At 45.8% G+C, this 9,835-nt stretch overlaps 1 protein-coding gene across 1 annotated transcript in view; it reads right to left on the reverse strand.

The window, feature by feature from the left end:
• STK17B (serine/threonine kinase 17b) overlaps positions 1–8,328 on the reverse strand; it is a 120,518-nt gene extending 112,190 nt beyond the window's left edge. Inside the window, exon 1 of the mRNA XM_086955406.1 lies at positions 8,090–8,328. The gene's annotated coding sequence lies outside the window, so the exon portion shown is untranslated. The remainder of the gene's footprint in view (positions 1–8,089) is intronic.
• Between the last annotated feature and the right edge of the window lie 1,507 nt (positions 8,329–9,835).

Genomic DNA, 9,835 nt, shown 5'->3' on the forward strand with positions numbered 1-9,835 from the left:
TTCGAAAGAGACTGCGCGCCGTGGGTATGGGAGATCTTTTCACCAACCCATCCATGATCGAGCCAAAAGATAAGATTGAGGTCAAACAAGCACTATATGCACTTTATAACTCAGAAAGAATGGAAAGGGAAACACTTAAATCTACTGTCATGATATATATGGGGAAATAATTGTGTAGGCAACCACTTCCATCCTACCTCACTCTCCCCATGACCAATTGGGAAAGATCATTGTTATTCCGCCTTAGAGCGGGCTCTGTAAAATTTTTATTGGGCTTTCCCCATGGCTATCATCACAGTAGACAATATAACCCATGTCCGTGCGATGGCTCAAGCACACAGAACCATTTACACTTCCTATTCTTCTGTAAATTTTATCTAAAGTATATTAACTGTTTTTTAACTCCGTATTTTAGAAAACGAAGACCCCTCTCCTTGGGGGAGTCTTATTCTCTGTTGCTCTCCCTGGATACAGATGAACTGACCTTTCGCACTAGCACTTTGAGATTAATAACAAGTGTAATTAAGATGATGAAAATCCCGTGAATCTAACTAATGAGAGCTGTAAAAGATTTTAATGATCATGATTACTGTGACTAAATTCGTCATGATATGTAAATGTTTTTATTGCTGTACTTTTATGAATTTCGAATAAAGGTCTTTTTTAATTGAATTTTGAATTGAATAGAAGCTGATTTGGGATGTCAAGTTAGCCACGTCAGTGCAGACTCTGGCATTTTGCAATTTCCCCAGACTGCTTGTGCCGTATCTGTTGTTTACATAAGTATTTTGTCAAAAAGTTTTATTAAAAACACTTGTAATATATATAATTGTCAATTCACAGTTTAAGCATATAGAATATCATTATCACATAAAACAGAAAATTCTAAATTTACATAAGGTATCATGATATAGAGAAGGCACTAAAAATGAATAAGATATAGTAAATTAATAAGTGTACATATTTCAATATGCATGTATAATTGAGAAAATTATAAATATAAAGATATAGAAAAAAGGGTAAAGTGGGTAAGGCATTGAATGATATAAGTGAGATTGTTAGGGAATTAAATGTAAATAGAAGGAAAAATAAAAATAAGTTACAAGGAAAAATAAACAAAGAAATAAGTAGGAAAAAAGAATAAATAAGCATAAGTAAATAGAGGAATACATATGTGAATATTAACGTATGTACAAGTATACAAGGAAGTAGAAGTACATAAGTTTTAAGACCTTCTTTCCAGCCAAAAGGAAAGCTCAGAGTTGATGTAGTTGTCTTTCTGTGATTCTCTTTAGAAGTTATCAGAGAATCTCTGCTGTCCCCCAGATTACACTTAAAGCTTAAACTTTTTTGCCACCCAAAGCATGTATATATTGTCTGGTGGAGAGTCTGGTTGTCAAAGCAACTTGTCACCCTCCTTAGGCAGAAGAGTCTTTCCATTCTTTATCTTAGTATCAAACATCATCTTATTGACCCTCTTCCATAACTTCATCTTACTCCTCTCCTAGGTTCAAATTCTGATCAATGTCTGAAGTACCTTGTTCTCCCATGGCCCCCAAGCATTGGTGAGACAGGTGGAGTGGTTTAGGTCTTTCTTAACTGATAGATCTTTTCGGGTGTCGGCCCCTCCATTTCTGTCACAATCCCATTCCATCGGACAGGGGGTCCCACAGGGCTCAGCATTAAGCCCCTCTCTGTTCAATCTGTATGTACAGCCTTTGGCAGCTGTTGCTAAAAGATGGGATCTAACGATGGTGTCCTATACGGACAATACCCAGCTGGTTATCACCTTAGCTGAGGGATCATCGGGAGCAGCCACCAGATTCAGAGAGGGGATGACAGCTGTAGCTCAATGGATGACAGAGAACTGTCTACAGCTCAACGCGACTAAGACCGAGGTTTTGGTGGTCGGAAAGAATGCCACTCTTTGGAACGAGGACTGGTGGCCAGCTTCCCTTGGCCCTATGCCATCGCCTAAATCGGCGGTAAAAAATCTTGGGGTCTGGATGGATTCCACTCTTAGCTTCCAGACCCATTCTAAGAGAGTTGCTGCCACCTGTGTTGGCCTACTAAGGGGCCTTAAACCGCTTCTGAAATGCTTTGATACAGCAGTGCGGCAACTTATTGTGCAGTCCACAATACTATCTCGCCTGGACTACGGTAGCTTCTTGCTTCTAGGAGCAAACAAATCAGAGATTCAGCGCCTGCAACGAGTTCAGAACTCTGCTGCCAGAGCGCTAGTGGGTCTCCCTCGCCACTGCTCAGTTGCGGCTACGATTCAAGGACTTCACTGGCTTCGGGTCGACAGGCGAATTCAGTTTAAAACCCTTTGCCTGTCGTTCAAAATCCTGAAGTCCAATAGCCCTAAGCTACTCTGTGGTCTGTTGAGTCCATATGTGCCACATCGAACCCTGCGCTCCTGCGGACAGCACTTGGCGATTGTGCCACGCTTTACTCGTGTTAGGGCTGACGGATCCTCGTTTAGGTACTTAGCTGCTAAATTGTGGAATTCCTTGCCATTACACCTCGGGTCATGGATGACCTGCTGGCCTTTCGGAAGGCTATTAAAACTTTTCTGTTCTCATCTGTATAGGACTTGACTGTCACACCCGTGCAGCTCCCTGGAAAATGTTTGGGACTTCGGTCTGACAGCGCCGGGACGCCCCTTTGCTGGGGCAGCTGTGCGCTTTAGAAATCATTTAACATAACATAACATATAGTTAAAGCTAGTGTTGGGATGGCATGTGAAGCAGCCATTACTATTTATCTCCATGAAATCTAAGGTTTCCTCCCAAATGTATTGATCCACAATTAATAATATCCCACACACACAATGGAAAAACGAAATTGAGCCCTACTGGGGTGATTTGAAGGACTGACTGGGAGGAGGGCATGCGAAAACCAAATTTGCGGCATATATTTTTTTTTTTGCTTTATCAATGTAGGCACTCTGAAACCCAAAACCAAAATTACATGGTTTAAATGTACTCAAGACACTGGGTACCAGTAATGAAGAGTTTTACATTTCCATTCCAGTACATCAAAGGAGTTGAAAAAAAGAGCACACAGAGGGGTTTTGCTACCAGAGTTTTAAAACGAGTCTGCTTTGCTGGATGCGAAGTAGTAGGAGGTTGGGTTTACTGTAATTTGGTAGGTAATCCGTTACCCATGCAGAATATCTGGGGCTCTCCGATTCCGATCATAACCCCTTGTTGCTGTGTTTTCACCCTCTACCAGAGCCCATGTTGACTCCCAAATGGTGATTGGATCATGCCCTTCTAGAGGACTGCCGTTTCGTGCGTCGTTACAAACCTGTCATTATACAATACTTTCAATTCAATCTGGGCATGGCCACCTCCAGGGCAATAGAATGGGCAGCCTTTAAGGTGGTAGCACGAGGACAGTGTAGGGGCCAGAAAGTTGGGATACGGAAGGAAATTCTGGGGGAAAGTGCTAGCTTGGAGATTCAACTACAGGAAGGGGAAGCCTGTTTAATCACGGATGAGGATGTGTTGAGGGACCTTAGACAAAATTATGATGAAACTCTAGAACGATTAAGAGGATTTGATACACAGGAGTACCATGGACAGGTGCATATGGAGGGAGGTAGAGCGGGCAGACTGCTCGCCTGGCTGATCCGGCCTGAACACAGGAGAATCCCTATCTGCCAGATACAACTAACAGAGTGGGGATTACACACCACCCGGATCCTAATATTCCCAATTGTATTATGAACTTCGGCCGCAACAGAGAGACCATAACAAACTACATGGCACCCCTTCCCCAGACAGTAATATCACCCGACCATCGTGAGACCCTGGGGGGTAGGTTACCGATATGCAGATTAGGGCAGCACTAAAGGAAATGACCCGAGGGAAAACTCCTCGCCCTGATGGGCTGCCGGTTAAATTTTATTCCACGTATGCAAGATCCTGGCACAAAAATTAGTGGCAATGTATACAGAAGCCTGGGTCAAGAGGGAACTGCCTTCCTCAATCAGGGACGCTCCCCAAAACCCCCCAAAAAATCACACCCCCAAGTGTCTGACTTCCACCCACTCTCAATGCTTAACGCAGATTTCAAAATCCTGAGGAAGATCGGGGCCTCACGTCTACAGCCACACGTGACCACCTTAATTCACACATAACAATGTACTTTGATCTGTACAGGTTGTCATGCCCAGGGATGTTATATAAAATTGTTCGTACTTGTAAAAAGTGCATTTATGCAACTGCAAAATGCCCCCCCCAATTTTTTTTTTTTTAAACCTGTAATTTGGTAGGTATGGGATGGGATGGGATGGGATGGACTTGTTTGACTGAGAGCAGGAGTTCCTCTGCAGTGTGGGAAGTAGGTCATTCTTCTATGTGCGTGCCCTACCAACTCTCTCCACTTTGAGGAAATGCTAGGGTAACGGTAGTGGCAAGTGTACTGTGCATAAAGCAGAAGTCCTACATTGATAGCTTTCGTTTTGGAACAGACTGAAATGGTTGCACCTTCTCCTCTCAGTTGACCTTCACCCGTGGCTCAGACAAAGGACAAGAATCGGAGCACCCCATGCACAGAAAGGAGCAGCCGAAAGCAGTTGATAAGAGATGCTCTGCACCTTCATAGAGGAAGAGCTGTGGAGGACAACACACCAATGATGGTACACAAGTTCCAACTCCACCGTCAAAGGCACCCTTGCCCAGGACCACGCACCGGCCTTGGTGACGCCATCACAGACTTCATCGCTCCACTTGCCATTGAGTCTGAGCACTACATCTTCATCATAGACCTCAACTTTCACCTGGATGAACCCACAGACACCAACGCCACCAACCTACTTGAATGAATAGACAACATCGGCCTTACCCAACCGGTTGCAGACTCCACACAAAAAGTGGGACATACACTGGATGAGCTATACGTCCAGAAACAGAGTAAAATACAGCCATGCCATAGAACTCACCAAGACTGACTACTCCATCGCCCATTTCTACATCGCGATCACAGCATACAGCCACCAACACCCACTTACGCAGATGCAACAGAGTGACACAGACCCAATAGATGGACACCCTAGAACAAGCAGTCCAGAACTTCAACACCTGGATCACTAATACCGCCGAATGAGTGGCCCCATTAAACCAGTCAGAACCCGCAGATCCACCAAACGAGCCAGCTGGTAAACATCCGAACTCTGTACAATGAATTGCAGCTGCAAATGACTGAAGAGAAAATGGCGCTCCAGCATAGACACTACAGACCAAGCCACATTCAAGTCAGTCCTCAACGAATACCCCCAAATCAAAGACGCAAAAAAGTATGCCCTTTCAAACCGCATTGAGGCAAGCGCCAACCACCTCAAGGAACTCTTCCCCATCGTCAGTAAATTCTCCTGCCCAACAAATATAGAGAACACGATTCTCCTCTCACAGGGGCTATGCAACGCTTTAACAAACCACTCCCACAACAAGATAACCATCATCTACAGGAACAAGGTTTCGATTATGCTTTCCCGCTCAAGCTTGGACAACGATGTACAGCTTTCCGATACCCTGCCTGGTCATGGTGTCGCTTTACAAAACTTTTCAAATACATAAATAGTAAACTACGAATCACAACCCACCGACCTCCACAGCTTCCTCACTCCAGCGGAAGCCCCCATAACCAGCACATCACCGCATGAAAACAACTCACCACACTGGACATCACAGCAATCATTAAGTCCTTCCACTCCTGAGCACCCTTGGACAACTGCCGGCACCGCCTCTTCAACCTAGAAAGCAACGAGCTCAGCCTCCAACTCACCACCATCACCAATGCATCTATCACCACTGCCACCTTTCCCTATGCAAGAAAACACAGAAGCGCGACCCCTCCTCAAGAAATCCTCCACCAACCCAAGCGAACTGCTGTCCTATCTTGCTGCTCCCCTTCTCTGCCAAAGTCTTGGAAAAAGGTAAACAACTAGCAGCTCATCGAACATCTGTAGAGAAACAACCTGGTAGACGCCTCCCTATCGCGTTTCCACACCAATCACAGCATTGAGACAGCCCTATCACCTCCATGGATGAAATCTGCACCCTGCTCAAAAGGGGAGAATCAGCGGCCCTGATCCTCCTCTACCTCTCTGCAGCCTTTGACACCATATCCCACCACGAGAATGCACCAGATTGGGATCAAGGGAGATGCACTCAAGTGGATCACAAAATTTCTCACAGAGAACCAACCTTCCTCTCTTCGCCTCGGAACCCAGAAGCACCATCTGCGGCGTCCCTGAAAGTTCATCCCTCAGCTCCACCCTCCTCAACACCTACATGACGCCTCTAGCCTACATAGTAAGAGCCCACTTTCTCAGCATCACGTCCTAAGCCGATGATACCCAGCTCATCTTCTCGCTCTCAGTAGACCCCACCACAAAGCCCAACTTCCACAGTCTGCATGAAGAATGTTGCAGACTGGATGAAGGATAACGGTCTGAAACTTAACACTAACAAGACCAAAGTGCTGATTCTTGGCAACAAAACCTCCCTCTGGAACGAAACAAGGTGGCCCGCCAAACTTGGACCCACTCTCCCCACGACAGACCACAGCAGCAATCTCAGCATCACACTGGACAGTAAACTCACCATGAAGCGACAAATAAACAGTGTCCATTGCCTGCTTCCACACACTCTGATTGCTCCAAAAGAATCTTCAAACATTTACCCATCAGCATGAGAAAAACAGTTAACAAGTCCTAATCACCAGCCGGCTGAAATATAGCAACGTACTGTATGCAGGAATCGCCAATAAACTCATGAAAAGACTGCAGATGATACAGAATTCAGCGGCCAGACTGATTCTCAACCTGCCCAAGCAGACCCTCATCACTCAACACCTGAGAAACCTCCACTGGCTCCCAGTCCAGAAGAATTGGCAATTCAAGTTACAGACACACACCTAAAAGCCCTCCATGACCAAGGACCAGCGTACATGAACCACAGCCTGAACTTCCATCAGCCATCTAGAAACCTCTGCCTACCGTGCCCTCGCACAGACAACGCACATCTGCCATAACCTCAGCGGAGGAAGCTCCTTCTTCCTCCTCGCCACCAACGCCTGGAACGCCTTTTTCCTCTGACCATCACCCTCACTGACAGGAAGATGATTAAGACCTGGTTCTTTGACTAAACCCTGCACCTGAAAACCCTCACGGGTGATAAGCTGCGCTTTACGAGTGGTGATTGAGTACACGGCCCGGGCCACTCCATAAATAATACACTGGAAAGGTTCCTGACACTTGGCTATCACTGAGAAGTTATTTGGTTTGCATAGGTGGAAACGAACTACACCGCACAGCCAACTTTGCTCCGAAACTCTGTAGAAGCCAACGTAAAAGCTTCCAAAACCACTAACAAGAAGAACCACACTAAGAGGGCAATACAAGGTTCACAGATCCAACAGAATCAATTAGGAAGAGCACCAGCACAAGCACCAGCTGAACAGCGCTTACTTTGTAAAAGAAAGTGTGCTGGTGCGCAAATATCTGCTCGTAGCCGATGCAATGCAATTTTGGCATGCTAATATCAGGGTTGGCAGTCTTAAATCTTCCTCGTGTCTCTTTAATGCACTACCAGACATTTCCTATCCCTTTAACTCACTCTTGCAGGTTCGTGCTTTCTACCTTCGAGACGGATTTGACATCGTTCTCTTTCCCGTATTTCCGATCTGTCAGACTTCCCAGGAACCAGTTCAGGTGACAGCTGTGCGTATCTCGCTACATAAAAAAAAATAGATGTACGTCTACACTGAACACAACAAGTTTGTGCAAAATTAACAATTTAACTTTAAACTCAACACTCTAAACGGGCGACCAGAGCGAACTTGAATGGCGGTTGACTAACTATACCTTCTAACCTGTCACACTCCCCTCCTCCTATACGGAGAGATCAGGAGGGGTCTTTGGCGAAGGTGGCCGACTTCGCTTCACTACCCGCAGCGTGCCTAATCTGTTAAATATAACACACAGCAAAACAAGTTAAACATTTCAATCACATTTTAAAGGTGAGGCATATGGGAAGTATGGCATCACACTATGAAGGACAGAGTAAACTCTACTCACCGAGAGGCGGTTTGAAACCAGCAGCTAAGGGGCGATTAAACTGCAGGAAGGGGCAACTGCGGGTCCGCTGGACTTCGGGGAGGAGAAACAACACATCCGTAGTCCCGCAGTATAACTTCCTCCGGAGATATCCCGCCCGGTCCCGGAAAAGTCACTAGGAGGCGGTGGCAGAGAGCTCAGGGGAGGCGGAATCACACTGTTGGTTTTTGAAAATTGCACCACTCGGCACTCTGATTCTCACGAAATTACGCCACCAGGTCCGCGTTCATCTCGAAGGCCGTCATCCCTCAGCCAATCACAGTGTTCGTAGCACCGAAACCATCTGTAATTGGCTGTCAGCATCACAGTCTAGTAGACAGAAAGAACGGACTCGGCATCCTCAATCAATGCGGTGGAAACACCTAGCTTCATGATTTCTTCATTGTCGCCATGCTATTCACGGGGCGGCCACTGTCCTGTGCTCACTTCTATGTGCGGCAGTGTTTTGATATTATTCGGCAAGTAAATAGCGCAATGAAACCCGGTTAAATGAGATAGCGCGTTATCTAGTGTAAAGTAAACACACGGTATTTTTGAAGGTGTCACTTTATTTCTTGTAAATACGACACCGGGTAGGGCGCTCCGGTCACCAGCTCAAATCATGGACAGCTGCAACTGCCCTTATCAACTGTAAACTAACTGTCAGATGGCAAAGTACAAACGCCACCTGACGTAATGTATGCAAATGCAGGGTTGCGCGGAAGGGACGGGAACAAGGAGGGGACATTTGCAAGAGGGAAAGTTACAACCGTAACACATCTCCTTCCGAAGGGAAAGAGGAGAACAAAAGTAAACAAAAACATGTAATAGTTAGTCAAACATGCTCCCAGTAATACATGAGTCTGTCCACAAGAGGACCATGTAGGAACGGGTAAGTGGTTACTTCCCAATTGTCAACATTTGTGGTTAGTCCACTACGGACTTCTAGTTATCTTCAGTTCCAAATTCACTGGGGGTGTGACTGTAAACGAGGTTCATTTGTTCCGTAAAGGCCAACGCAATGTCCTGACCTTCCTCCAACGTGGATGAATGAACTTCACAGGAGGATGCTGCAGAGTCTTCTGATCCCCTGAACTCGTGCTCACCCGCAACACCAATATGCATCCAGTCAGCTCCTAAGTTTACTTCATGGTGTGGGCATTGTACTGGTTTGTGTGCTTCTTTACTCTCCTCCTCTGACTCCCCATAGTCCAACCAGACTCAGCAGTCCATTTTACTATTGTGCTCCACACTTCTCTTACTCGTACCATCTTCTCCATCCAGGTGAGTGATAATAACATTAAGATCGTTTTCTTGGGTAGTTTCCTGGGCCAGACCACACTGCGTCTACGCCTTCTAATACAACAGGTCTCTTTCTCATTGTCATCATCGGTGTTTGGTCTTGACCATCCTCCAGCGTCATTTCTCTTGTCGTGATCAATACCAGAGCCACTGTGGTACCGAAAATTCTGGACCCGTGTTTCGAACATCGTCATATCATGACGATTTTGGTATCAACAGACCGGAAATGACAAGTATACTATGTATAAGCATTTTCGTCATGTTTGAGTGACGAATTCACCGTTAAATCAGCGTTTCCGTCATGAACCCTCGGGTTCCATTTCGTGAACGGCATCCATCTTGTGATTGCCCTCACATAGCCAAATGACTGAAGCCGCAAACTGGTCCGAAGGACACGTACACCTTAGCTGACTCCTCTGTGACCTG

The sequence above is a fragment of the Lissotriton vulgaris genome, chromosome 2_1 (assembly GCF_964263255.1).
Source record: "Lissotriton vulgaris chromosome 2_1, aLisVul1.2, whole genome shotgun sequence".
NCBI lineage: Eukaryota > Metazoa > Chordata > Amphibia > Caudata > Salamandridae > Lissotriton > Lissotriton vulgaris.